The sequence below is a fragment of the Cyprinodon tularosa genome, unplaced genomic scaffold, assembly GCF_016077235.1.
Source record: "Cyprinodon tularosa strain WSP-4 unplaced genomic scaffold, ASM1607723v1 ctg134, whole genome shotgun sequence".
Classification (NCBI taxonomy): Eukaryota; Metazoa; Chordata; class Actinopteri; order Cyprinodontiformes; family Cyprinodontidae; genus Cyprinodon; species Cyprinodon tularosa.
Window position 1 is genome coordinate 1,136,353 of NW_024038158.1, and position 14,765 is coordinate 1,151,117.

Here is a 14,765-nt window from a genome sequence, read left to right on the forward strand (position 1 = left end):
TAAAAACAGGACATAACTATGAGGTGAAATGTTGTGTCACTATGAGGTGTGGAGAAAATTTGTGCCCAGAGAGCAAACATCTTGTAGAACCACCTTCAAAGTTGCAAAGTCTTGGAGCTTTTTTCACTTTTGAATAATGGATTAAACTGAGCTCCAAGAGATAAATCTTTGAAAATGTTACCATAACATAAAAAAAAAAAACTATAAACTTTTCCCTAGTTGTATCCCTGAGAATTTTATGCTCTCCTTTGTCTCCATGTCTCAGTTTTATCCCTTATAAAAAAAAAATATATATATATATATATATATATATTTTTTTTTTTTTTTTGCAAATATTTATTTTTACATAAGTGGGCTCTGTAGAGCTCATTAACTGGGCAACTCCTTGCAATCAATTTAATTGTTTTAGAGAACAAAATGATAAAAACATATTATATTTCTGTGTTATCTATATATTTCCAAGCTATTTGTTCCAGAGTTTTAATCTGTTTTTAAAATTTTAAAACTTAAATGATTCTGATAATTCAATCCATTTTTATTTTATTAATAAAGTGATGAAAACATATAAAAATAAAGCTTATATATTATGAAATAACTAGGGATGCACGATATTGGGATTTTGGCCGATATCCGATATGCCGATATTTTAAAACTCATGTAGCCGATAACCGATCTCGATACCGATGTTCAAGCCGGACAAAAATGCGTAGTCATTGAAAATAGCAGTTTTGTTATCCATTTCTGACACTATAATATACTCAAATATATTTTCATATACTGATATCAAATTGATTTTTAAAAACCCAGAATCGATCTATTTTACTTTCAAAATCTCGTAAAATTTCATCGTTCTTTTACAAACTCGTGATATTTTGCAAATTCTTGTGAGATTTTGTTAGTAAAATAGATCGATACCGCTTCAATATATCAACATATAAAAATATGGCAAAATTTCGTACATTTTCGGGGGATTTCGTAGCATAACGATGACATATAGCAATATTTCATTAGTAAAAGAGATTGATATGGTGTTTTTAAATGGCAATATATCAGCATAGGAAGATATTGTGATATTTTAATGTATCAATATTTTTTCCCTCGTCTTTAGAAGTTTTTAAGTCTGTAAAAAATAAGTTTTTGAGGAAGAAGAAGTAGTATTTTTTTTTTTTTTAGACTTTAGAAACTCAGAAGCTGATCAAATATCGGGTTAAATATCGGTGGGGTGGCCGATGTCCGATATTCAGTTTTAAGGCCGATACCGATAGGGGGCCGATTATATCGTGCATCCCTAGAAATAACTGTAATTAGTTGTAGTGGGGAAAAGTATTCTATTCATCCTAGTTAAATAAACGGAGATCGATTGATTTCACTCAGTCGGCACATTTATTCATATCTTTGCAAAGAGAAAACAGTTCATCATACAGCCCTAATGGCACAGCATTCTGCCCTGTTCTGCATGAGCAGCGTTCATCCCCCCTTACTTATAACAATGGAAAGTAGTCAGAGTCAAAATAAATTACAGACAATTTTTAACAATAACATGTTATGAATAAACCTTGAGAAAGAATCTGGTTTGTTATACTGTAGGAAGAAGCTATGTCTGGTCTACAAACACCATCCTGCAGAGAATGGTGTGGCCTTTAGAGAGAAACAGACTGAGTGAAAACTTTTATAGTGAGTAAATAGGATCAATTAATATATAATGGAAGAGAAATCTAAATTTTCCAACAACATTAGTCAATTATTTTAGTTTAATTTTGAAAGCCAGCGTAATTTATGAGAAATGCCCACATAAAGATAGAGCGTGAATAAAACTTCTCTGACAAATTAAGTTGTTAAAGGATTTAAGAGCCACTCATCACAACTAGACTGAAAAAAAAATCATTAATAGATCTAAAGAAAAGACACATTTATCAGTATTTAAATGGATACAAAACCTTTTGAGTATTTTGGACTCAAATAAACCATATTGGCCCTGTTCAGGCATAATATTACTATTCAATCCATTCATACCCCACAATACAATTTTATCCTGAGTGATAGGACCTTAGATACCAACTTCAAGTGCAATAAAAAATAAAGCTACTTTCCAGGGTAGGCTGTTATATGAGCAATGGAGGTGTGCTAATACTTCTGTAGCATAACAGATGCATTATACCAAGTTCATGATGTTACTAAAGGATCATCAGGGCTGAGTTCATCAGCTGCATTTAAGGGGAGCGATCACAGCTGCAAACATGCAAGCTTAACCTTGCAGCTCAATAATCATATAATTAAAGGGCTGAATGAGAATAAAGAAAAGGGACTTCATAGAGATTGCAACTCGTAGAACGTTGCCAAAAGATTTCACCAGCACCTTTATTGGTTCACACACACTGAGCTCAGTTAAAATGGCGGGACTCTCGAAAACAGAGACAGTTTGTGCCTTGAGAATCCCACCAGATTTGACTGGATTCAAATCATCAGTAGTTGTTTTACTCAGGTATGTTGTTTTTTGTTTATTTTTATTTTTTTATCAGAAAAACAAGAATTACAGTATGGGAAAAAAACAGCAAAAATATTTTTCACAGCCCTGATCCCTATTTATCTATCTTTTTACTGCAGTCGGAGTATTTTGTACGATCCTTTTTACTTTCATCTGTTTTCAAAGGGGGAATCTATACAGTAACTGTGAGCTACAAGCCTGAACACAGGTGAGAGAAAAACATGTGAAAATTATGATATATGCTCTTTAATTAGCTGAAGACTTTTGTTTTGCTTTGTTTGCCTAATTAAATATCTGCTAGTAATCATAATTGGTGGATCTTACTTTTAATCAGTGGGCTTCCACTAATCTAAAGCATAAGGGTAATTAATTCTATGCTAAAAACCTGATATATCCTGATATGTTTGAGAATAACATTTGTTGAGCTGTGTTGTAGCTTATTCGACATCAGCCCATTTATGAAGCTGTCATATTGGTGCAGCAGCATATTATAAATATCAGATATTCGTTCGGTTGTTTTGTTTATAGAGTAAATTGCCTCTTGTTCTGTTGTGGTGCTGCGTCCCAGCAGGCCAGCAGACAGACAGGCATGTCCTTGTTTTGGCTCAGCTGTACAGGATGGGCAGATCACAAAATATTTGAAGCTTAGACCAAGAAGTGTCTGTCTGCGTCTTTGTTCATGAGCTTGATCATTCAGAGCTTCAATGTGCTTCCTTCCTCTGTGTCAAACAGTATATTGATGCAAGTATGAGTCATGTTGCCATCAAAGGGAACATTGTAAATAGAAACAAGCTTTTTAATCTTTTGGGAGGGAATACAAAAATGGCACTCCTTGAATTCCCCTGATCAGTTCACAGTTTGTAGTTAGTAGAACTTATTACCAAGTTTAACAATTTTTTTTTCAATTGATGAAGGACAGGCCAAAAGTTTGGACACACCTTCTCATTCAAAGCATTTTCTATATTTTCATGATTATAAAAATTGAAGATTCACACTGAAGGCATCAAAACTATGAATTTACACATACAGTAAGGAATTATATACATATAATGGAATTATATATATATATATATATATATATATATATATATATATATATATATATATATAATAAGTGTGAAACAACTGAAAATATGTCTTTTATTCTAAGTTCTTTAAAGTAGCCACCTTTTGCTTTGATTACTGTTTTGCACACTTGGCATTCTCTTGATGAGCTTCAAGAGGTAGTCACCTGAAATGTTAGCACTTTTGCCATAGATTAGATTAGATTAGATTAGATTAGATTAGATTAATTAGATAGATAGATAGATAGATAGATAGATAGATAGATAGATAGATAGATAGATAGATAGATAGATAGATAGATAGATAGATAGATAGATAGATAGATAGATAGATAGATAGATAGATAGATAGATAGATAGACAGACAGACAGACAGACAGACAGACAGACAGACAGACAGACAGACAGACAGACAGACAGACAGAGACAGACAGAGACAGACAGACAGACAGACAGACAGACAGACCGGATGGAATAGCATGCCGTTGCAACATGCTGTTGTAGCCATGCTGGTTCAGTATGCCTTCAGTTTTGAATAAATTCCCAACAGTGTCACGAGCAGAGCACCCCCACACCATCACACCTCCTCCTCCATGCTTCACGGTGGGAATAATGTGGAGTCCATCCATTCACCTTTTCTGCATACACAGACACAATGGTTGGAACCAAAGATCTCAAATTTGAACTTATCAGACCAAAGCACAGATTTCCACTGGTCTAATGTCCATTCCTTGTGTCCTTTAGCCCAAGCAAGTCTCCTTTGCTTGGGCTAAAGCTGCTAGGAAACCACTGTCCTTAGCAGTGGTTTCCTAGCAGCTATTTTACCATGAAGAGAGAAAGAGAGAGAGATAATGGCATCTGCTCATAAATGTTAAGTGTCTTAGATGGACATAGTAAAAAATATATAGAAAAAATATAAAAACATGTATGGAAAACCTGTTGATTTATGATTTATTTGTTTAGCGGAACATTTATTTCTGATTTTTGTTGAAAGTTTGTATATTATAATGTATAAAATAAAGTTAAAAGTGGTCGCTTTGAAATAGTCAATCACATATAGTAAGCCTTATATGATTTGCAATTTTTTGAAACTGGAGATGAATAAATGATTGAATTTTTTCAATATATTTTTCTGTTCCATATTTAAACTTTCCTATGGTTTGAATGAAAAGCATCTCATTGTTTAGTTAAAGTTTAAAATGTTTCAGGTGTCTATACTATTGATGTTTCTTTTTTATTTCTATATTTTTTTCCATATTTTATAAAAAAAAACACAAATCAACGCATATCTCTCGGCTAAATCAATATTTAAAAAATGTAGGACTACATTAAATCTGATCACCCTTCATGCTGCAACCTTCATCTGATTTAATCTGATCCAAATTCAACTTTTAGTAACTGCGAAGTTGTGCGAGGCAGTTCACAAAATGACACAAAGCTGAGCTTACCTCGAACAGGCCTGACAGGGTTCACAAAAACAGATCCCTCCAGGAAGAAAAGGGTCCAGCATGTAGCAAGACATCTGACATCAGTCAAATCTGCCATGAAGGCTTTCAGAATACAGATCAAAACAATGCGGCTGTAAATTGTGACTCTAGTCATGTTTTTTTTTACTTTTTTTTTTATAGAAGTTTCAAATGGTTTGGCTTTTTTGAAAGTAACTTTGCAACTGAAATCTATATGTCAGACTGGTTTAATGTAAAACTAACCTTATATGCTAGGCTTTATGATGCAAGTTATAAAAATATATTTTTAATGTGATTATGCCTTAAATATACTCAATGAACACAAGAAAATACTGTAAAAGGGTGTTGCAGATAGAAATTATGGAGATATAAATCAGAAAAAATGTTTTACAATACAGTTTATCCCTTTGTGTATGTTTTAAAATCAGATGAACATGCACCTATCTTCTGTCCTTCCAAGGTTGTGGAGGAGCTATTCCCTAGCTTGGATGGATCCTCAGCCCATCCCAGGCAATCTAGGCACCCACAAGACAAAAAAAACATTCATGCACTCACACAAAAAGGCTATTTATAGAGACCTTTTAATCTAAAAATAATTTGGCCTGTAACAATGGTAAGAAATATAGTCGATGTATGAGGAATATATACTTATTCCACTCAAAAACTTCTGGCTCAGACTCCTTCCTGTTGAAAATACTCCAGCCTAGGTACCAACAGCAATGCAAAGGCTTTAGAGAAGTGCACACACAGACCAAGGGACCCCGGTGACCTGCGTCCGAGCGAGGGGACACTATGATCAATTATTGTATTCATCATAAGGGATATTTGGGCAGCTCTTTGTCTGGTTCCTCACCTAGGACCTGTCTGCCTTTGGTGGCCCTACTCGGTACAAAAAACACCTGACAGCATTGCTTCTGGGGTCATTGGGACACAAACCCCTCTACCTAGATAAGGTGGCAGCCCAGGAAGGGCCTGGTTCTCAGGAGGTTGGAAAGAGAATTATACTCTAGCATGTTGAAGGTAAATGCTACAAAAAGAATCTCTAAACATCTTGATGTTTCTGTGACTGCAGCTACACACAGAAGTTTAAGGTCTATGGGGCTGTGGCCAACCTCCATGGACATGGCTGCAGGAGAAACAGTGATGAAAAAATCAAAGAGACAGACAATAAAAATGCTAACTAAAGAGCCCATAAAAGCTTCTATAGAGGTAAAAGATACATTTCAAACTCAAGAATTTAGTTTGAGCCAAAGTGGACTTGGTGCAGTTAGACCAATGAGGACAACATTATTGGAAACAAAATATGAATTGGAGAAAATCCTATGGACAGATGAGACAAAAGCTAAACAGTTTGCCAAGGTTCATCAGCTATATATCTATAAACAGAAGCATATGAAGAACAATGTCCCTACAGTGAAACATGGTTTAGGTTCTGCTATGTTGCAGGGCTGCTTTTCTTCAATTTCTGCAGGTTACAATGAAATATCAAGACTGTCAAGTTAGAAATGTGCTGCCAAGTGTCTGAAAGTTTGGTCTCAGTTGCAGGTCATGGGTCTTTTAACGGAATAATGACCCAAAACACAAAGCTAAAAATAGCCAAGAATGGCTTAAAGGAAACATTGGACTGTTTTGAAGAGGCCATCTGAGGCCGTGTATGGAGCGTGACCTAAAGCCTATTGAGCATCTTTAGAAGGAGCTGAAACATGCTGAAATGGCATCCTTCAAACCTGAGCAGGTTGTTCATGAGGAGTTAGAACAGAATACCTCCGGAGAGGATCCGTAATCTCATTGACAGTTACAGGATTTCTCCTGTAATTGATGCAGTCAAATTGTAAATGCAGTCAAATTGTGCAGAGAGTCTCGTAATTTAACTGAGTCAGACCCTCATAAAAATAAACTAACAGGCAGTATTTTGATGAAACAAAATTACCTTATTTTGCAACAAAATCTTCTAATTATCCATACATCCAACCAGGGGCGGATCTAGAAAAATATTTATGGGGTGGCAAGAGGGGGGCAGGAATTTTTTAGGGGTGGCAACATATGGCATTTGTTTACACTGAATTTAATCACAGTTATCACAGTTTGGTGAGAATGGTATGTACAGTACTAGTGTTTCATGTGAAACAGTTCATATTAGTAATACATCGTACAATGTGATCTCACTTAATAGGAGATAGAAGAATGATAACACTACTTTTAGAGGGGCCTTATGACAGGAAAGGTATTAAGGTAAGACACAGGTGCTGAGTCGCAGATGTGTGAGATTGACTGTCAGACAGGCAGCTTTGCAGCATTTGAACAAGAAGAAACTATAGAAAGAAAAACTTACCCATCAGAGATCTATGGACTGAGCTGTACTAAAGTGAGCAGAACTACACAGTAGAAATAAATGGGTCAAGGCACCCGAACAAGGTACTGGACATCTATGTATTGTTTACTCTGAACACACATTTACCCCATTTGTTCCTCAGTAACTTGACATACAGCAGTTAAGGCAACATGAAAGGGACATTTCATGCATGTAAATATGATGTAGATAGAGCTGTATATGGAGGACCAACTCTGCCATATTTAAAAATAAATACAGAAATAAATAAATGCTCAATAAATAAATAAGCATACAATTAATTGCCACCAAAAATACAAACAACAAATAAATGTAATTAGAAATTATATTATAATGGCAGGCAGAAATGTTAAAAGGGGAGGCAGAAAGAAATAGCGGCGAAGAAACAACTAGGGTAAAAAAAATACAAAGGAAGAATAAAACAGACAAAAATATGATAACATGCACATAAATACATACTTAAAAATATAAGTAATTAAAAAATGAAGTTGAAGATAATAAATGACAAAAAAAATAAATAAGGTAAATATTAAAAAGGCAAAGAAATAAAGAAGCCAATTAAAAGAGTTATATACCTTTATGACTAGCTGTATAATTTAATTTCTACTTACATTTATTTGTTGTTTGTATTTTTGGTGGCAATTAATTGTATGCTTATTTATTTATTAAGCATTTATTTTTTTCTGTATTTATTTTTAAATATGGCAGAGTTGGTCCTCCATACTGCTGTATCAACAAATCAACAAAAAGGCAGGTTCTGTATGTTACATCAAAATCTCCACAAATCTGAAAAGAAGCAACATAAAAATACATTTTGCTTGTGAGTAGGTTCATACAGGTCATTTCTGGATAGTTTCATATTATATATACAAAAAAAGAAACAACAACCCTGCTTCATATTAAGCAGGATTCACACCAGTATCACATTTTTAACTTTTAACACTTTTGGTTTTATTAGGAAATATCAGATTTTCTTAGGTGCCAAAACAAAATGTAAGATCTCTGTAAAGGTTCCCCAGAGAGCATAACATAAAGTTAACATAACTATAACAGCTGAATGCAGTGATTTCCATGTTGCTCAGCAAAACGCTTCACTAATGTATTTAGATCCAAAGCCTTTTTGCGTTTTGATTTGAGTACAACCAAACTTGATCGTCTCTTTTCTGTCATAGTTGACCGCAAATATGTCGTTATGAGCCTGAAACGTCAGGCCTAACTAACATCATAGTTAGAGAAATAACGTTCTGCAACCTGATTTTTATCATCTCAAAATTAGCATTGCAGCTATGCTAGCAACATTGTGCTTTCATTATGATTTAATTTCTCGATAGATAGTTAATCAATCTTTACCTGTTTCATCCCGTGTCTCCTCTCCCCATCACCCCTGGCTCCCTCGCTTTGCCCCATTCGGTTTTCAAAACAATCAGTCTCAGTCGCTCTCGCGTCATCTCGTGCTGCATTCACTGCAGTCCGACATTGGAAATTAGCGGTCGTAATTCTCAAATGATCCATAATTTATAAGTCTCGCAACCCCTACCGCCAACTGGGGTGGCAAGGCTGTCATTTAGGGTGGCATTTGCCACCCTATGCCACCCCAGTAGATCCGCCTATGCATCCAACCATTCAGGGGCGTTGCTAGGCACAAAGCTTTACTGGGGCACTGGCCCCCTACCGCATATGCCCCTCCTTCCATACACAAATACAGACAAGCACACTGCCCCACCCTGATAAATTCCTACCAAAATTACCAGTTGAGATATTAATGAGTATAAGAGCATATTTGTTTTAACGGACATGAACATTTTCAACATTGCAGCTATAAAAAATAAGACATCAACAACTTTAAAAAATAAAAAGTTTCCTTATACACATTCTGAAGTAATCATTAATTCCTAGGTTACAGAGTTTTAGTTCAGGGGAAAGTTTAACTAAGTGGTTCTCAAACTTTTTCTGTCATTCCCCACTTTGGACAAGGGGGAATTTTCAAGCCCCGCCTGTCCCCATCGCCCCAACACAATACTAATGAAATATGCAACAATCTTAAAATGTTCCAATTTTATTGAAGTAACAAGTAGTATCTAAATACAAACTATCTACATCAAATAACAGCAAGCTCAAAAATAAAGAAAATAAAAATGCAGCTGTGTCAAAATTTGTATCAAGCTTAAAGATAGAAAAAATTTAAGTGCCACTCTGCAATCTGTTAATAAAAGAAAAGAAATGAAATCCATCTGGCAAGACAGGTCTACAGGTGCTGGTCATAAAATTAGAATATCATGAAAAAGTAGATTGATTTCAGTAATTCCATTTAAAAAGTGAAACGTGTATATTATATTCATACATTACATACAAACTCATATATTTCAGGTGTTTATTTTGTTTAATTTTGATGATTACAAATGACAACAAATGAAAATCTCAAATTCATCATATCAGAAAATTAGAATATTACTGAAGACCAATAAAAACAAAGGATTTATAGAAATGTTGGCCAACTGAAAAGTATGAACATGAAAAGTATGAGCATGTACAGCACTCAGTATTTAGTTGGGCCTCCTTTGGCCTGTATTACTGCAGCAATGCGGCGTGGCATGGAGTCGATCAGTCTGTGGCACTGCTCAGGTGTTATGATAGCCCAGGTTGCTCTAATAGTGGCTTTTAGCTCTTCTGAATTGTTGGGTCTGGTGTATTGCATCTTCTTCTTCACAATACCCCATAGATTTTCTATGGGGTTAAGGTCAGGAGAGTTTGCTGGCCAATTAAGAACAGGGATACCATGGTCCTTCAACCAGGTACTGGTAGCTTTGGCACTGTGTGCAGGTGCCAAGTCCTGTTGGAAAATGAAATCTGCATCTCCAAAAAGTTGGTCAGCTGCAGGAAGCATGAAGTGCTCTAAAACTTCCTGGTATGTGGCTGCGTTGACCCTGGACCTCAGAAAACACAATGGACCAACACCAGCAGATGACATGGCACCCCAAACCATCACTGACTGTGGAAACTTTACACTGGACTTCAAGCAACGTGGATGAAGTGCCTCTCTTCTTTTCCTCCAGACTCTGGGACCTTGATTTCCAAAGGAAATGCAAAATTTACTTTCATCAGAGAACATGACTTTGGACCACTCACCAGCAGTCCAGTCCTGTTTCTCTTTAGCCCAGGCAAGACGCTTCTGACGCTGTCTGTGGTTCAAGAGTGGCTTGACACAAGGAATGCGGCAGCAGAAACCCATGTCTTTCATACGTCTGTGTGTGGTGGTTCTTGAAGCACTCACTCCAGCTGCAGTCCACTCTTTGTGAATCTCCCCCACATTTTTGAAGGGGTTTTGTTTCACAATCCTCTCCAGGGTGCGGTTATCTCTCTTGCTTGTACACTTTTTTCGACCACATCTTTTCCTTCCCTTCGCCTCTCTATTAATGTGCTTGGACACTGAGCTCTGTGAACAGCCAGCCTCTTTAGCGATGACCTTTTGTGTCTTGCCCTCCTTGTGCAAGGTGTCGATGGTCGTCTTTTGGACAACTGTCAAGTCAGCAGTCTTCCCCATGATTGTGTAGCCTATAGAACTAGACTGAAAGACCATTTAAAGGCTTTTGCAGGTGGTTTGAGTTAATTAGCTGATTAGAGTGTGGCACCAGGGGCCATCAATTTTGAACCTTTTCACAATATTCTAATTTTCTGATATGATGAATTTGAGATTTTCATTTGTTGTCATTTGTAATCATCAAAATTAAACAAAATAAACATCTGAAATATATGAGTTTGTATGTAATGTATGAATATAATATACACGTTTCACTTTTTAAATGGAATTACTGAAATCAATCTACTTTTTCATGATATTCTAATTTTATGACCAGCACCTGTATTTATCCCTGCATTAGTGGCTGCAATGAGCCTGTTTTGCATTGCACAGTTTCTCAAAACGGGGTTGCAGGCTTGATACTGCCACTCTCAAGTCATGCTCAATGTTCAGCTGAGATGGGAGTGGGAGAAATAACGTTGTTAGAGAAAGACAAAAAGTGAGTAAAAACACCCAAATAATATAGAGCTACTTTTATCTGTCCATTAATGTTTATTATTATTATTATTTTTGTTTTATTAATGTTTAATTTATTACAATACTAACCCTCCTCCTTTACCCGGTTTGTGACCGGCAAAATGAACCATAAAGAGACACTATGGCGGAGTTACAATTTTTTTTAAACTTTTTTAAACGTTTTCTTTTTTTCCCTTGTGGTCCACCAAGGAGCCTACAAATCACGGTACAACATGAACATGCTGCTGTGTGAATCAAACGCCGTTATTTATTTAAGATAAAATATTTCAAATTCAGTTATTTATGATCAACCTGCGCCGTCAATCCCGGCGCATGTGCGCTTTATTTGCAGTCTGGACGCTGAGGGTAAACATGCTGTGTCTCTGACTGCAGCGCTGAGAGGGACTCCTGCGATAGCGGGGGAGAACGGGGTGGGGATGGGGGAGGCGCCCGACGGCAGCACCTGCCGCTGGAGGACAAGAAAAGGAACGATACGTGCTTTCATGTAAAAGTCTCCAAAAGTCGCTAGATTTGTCGCTAGATTTGTCGCTAGTCGCTTTTTTGAAAAAGAGTCGCTGGAGGGGTCTGAAATATAGCAACAAAGTCGCTGAGTTGGCAACACACAATATTATTACAAATAATATGCCGACGTTACGTCAATCATTATTTTGGCACTTCAGTTCCAGGTGAAATGTTTCTCATATCTAATGTTCTTTTAATTAGACTGCATGTAGGCTAGTAATGATTACTTTGTGGGTTTGATTGGTCTAAAAAGCGGCAACATACAGCTATAAGGACAGTTTGCTCTCACACATTCTACATTTCACACAACACACAGAAACACACACCGGAACTTGGCGCGCCCCACCTGTCACGTCTCAATTCCCCACCAGTGGGTCGCGCCACACACTTTGAGAACTGCGGGTTTAACTCAACCTGAACTAAGTTTTTCTTTTATTTTTGAGCATTAAAGTGTACCTCCTATTTTTCCTTTTTGCAAAGCGGTCAATCACTTGTGACTCAGCTTAGAAAGTTCTTCCTTTTCAACTGATAAAATAGCAAGATGATGGAGCCTGTCTTGTCCCATTGTGCACCTCAGCCAAGTGTGGAGCCTTCTCAACACACTGAATGACCTTTCACAACCACAGCTGTTGACTGGGATGGTGAGGGAGATCTGGATGACCTGTGTTAGTGTTGGGAATATGATGTTATCAAGCAAGTTGAAAACACACTGCATATCCTTGATGACAAGGCTTTCTTTTTCAATCATAAAAAGCTTTCAAACTATTTTGAATTGAATGAAAGTTTTTTTTTTAACTCCAAATTTGTGCTGGGGATAGTGGGACAACTTCACTTGTTTAGGACCATCATGCTTTCCCCCTAAGTCACTAATGTCCCATTCTTGTTTGTGGACGCTGGTTGACGCTCCCTCATCACCTTCATGGTCCTGTCTCTCACCTGTCTCTTGCCTGTCAGTCTCTCCCCCTCCTCCCTTTCCTACTCCAGCACCTTCATTCTCATTCTCTACAGCAAACATTAAAAACCGTAAATTTATAATTATGTAAATATCTATCATATTGCTTATAACGTCCCTAATGTAACTGCTTAGCTTAAATCACTAATTCATTACGGGACCTTACCTCCCTCTCTCATCTTGTTTTACTGCTTCCCTGTCTCTGCTTCGTGTGAGGAATTTCCTGATATCCATCTACAAACCAGTGCAGTAATTTTCAGTTTGTAGCCTATAAATCATGTGGTTTCACTGGGAAAATAATAAAATTGACAGGTAAGAAACGTTACCGGAACTAAAAATGCGTCGTGGCCGCACAGTGTCCCATCCAACTCAGTTGAGAGGAGCGTGTTAATTTACCTGCAGTTCATGCAGTGACATGCGCTGACGTGGGGGCGCTAATACGTCCTCAATTTGGAGTTACCAACACACTTGCTGCGCATTTGAGTAGAAATATACGTCTCCTCCCGTTGGAATTATCTAAATTGATGCATTAAAAAAATGTATCACTGTTGCAAATATTCATGAGATTTATACTGGGGCACAGCTCATTTATACTGGGGCACGTGCCCCAGTAAATGGGGTCTGGCGACGCCGATGCAACCATTTTCCATCAAGCTTATCCTTGCTAGGGTTGCGAGGGGTGCTGGTGTCTACCTCCATTTATCTACGGGGGAGAGGTGGGGTACACCCTGCACAGGTTACCAGTCCATCGCCAGGGCAACACAGAGACAAACAGAACAAACACCTGAGGAGAATTTAGAGAAGACAATTAACCTAACAGGCATGTTTTTGGAATGTGGAAGGAAGCCGGAGTACCTGGAGAGAACCCACGCATGCTAGGGAGAACATGCAAACTCCATGCAGAAAGACCCTGGGCGGGGAATCGAACCCGGAACCTTCTAACTGCAAGGCAGCAGGGGTACCCACTGAATCACTGTGCAGCCCACCTGTTAATCATTATAGATCAAAACTAAATGAAAAGAGTTGTGCATGTCTTCCTTATTAAAGGTCAGAATCAGATTTGCGTTGACTTGTTTATTTTGTCTTAGTCTAACAAAGAACTGTAGTTTATTCTAAACAAGAAGAGCAGGCTCTTATTTGGGTAACTCTCTCTTTGTAAGCATGAGCAGTATTTTGCCAAGTTAAAAAAAAATGCAAAGAGGAGAAGTGTCTCTGCTTCCATCTTCTACCACAGAGTCTCACTCTCATGCTCATCAGTCTCACTCTCAGTATTCTTGCAGCTAATCGCCTTCATTAATTCTAATTTCACTTCCCTTTTCTATACTACAAGAGTGATTTCTTCCCTTTTCCTCCTTAATCTGGTACTGAAGCTTAATTTATTCTGTTAATGGAGGAAAATGTGTGGAAATTATAAGCAAATGAGACAGCGAAGGTTCACTGTATAGATTGTGGCCTACAGTTTTAGAGTCTACTGAGCTTTTAATCAGCACTTATATTAAAGGCAGATAAAATGTTAAATTTTAAATTTATGATGAATGGTGTGAATTCAGAAAACACAAATACCCAGAGGTGGCAAGTGACTAGTAACTTTATGAAAAAAAAAAAATTCCTTGCTTTTTACTTTTACCTAAGTAATATTATGAAATCATCTCTACAATTACTTGATTAAACTTTATTTTTACACTTTTCCTAACAACTATAGCAGACCTGAATGATAGAAAATCCTTCATTATGCATTATTACCTGTAGATACATACCGATACCATCTGTTTGAAATTGATGTGTTTGTATATATGAAGAACTGCATACTACTTGGATGTAAAATAATTGCCATCATGGCTTTGTCAAGCTGCTGCCTACCTTTGTGAAGCAGGAAAAAGACTAATAGAAAGT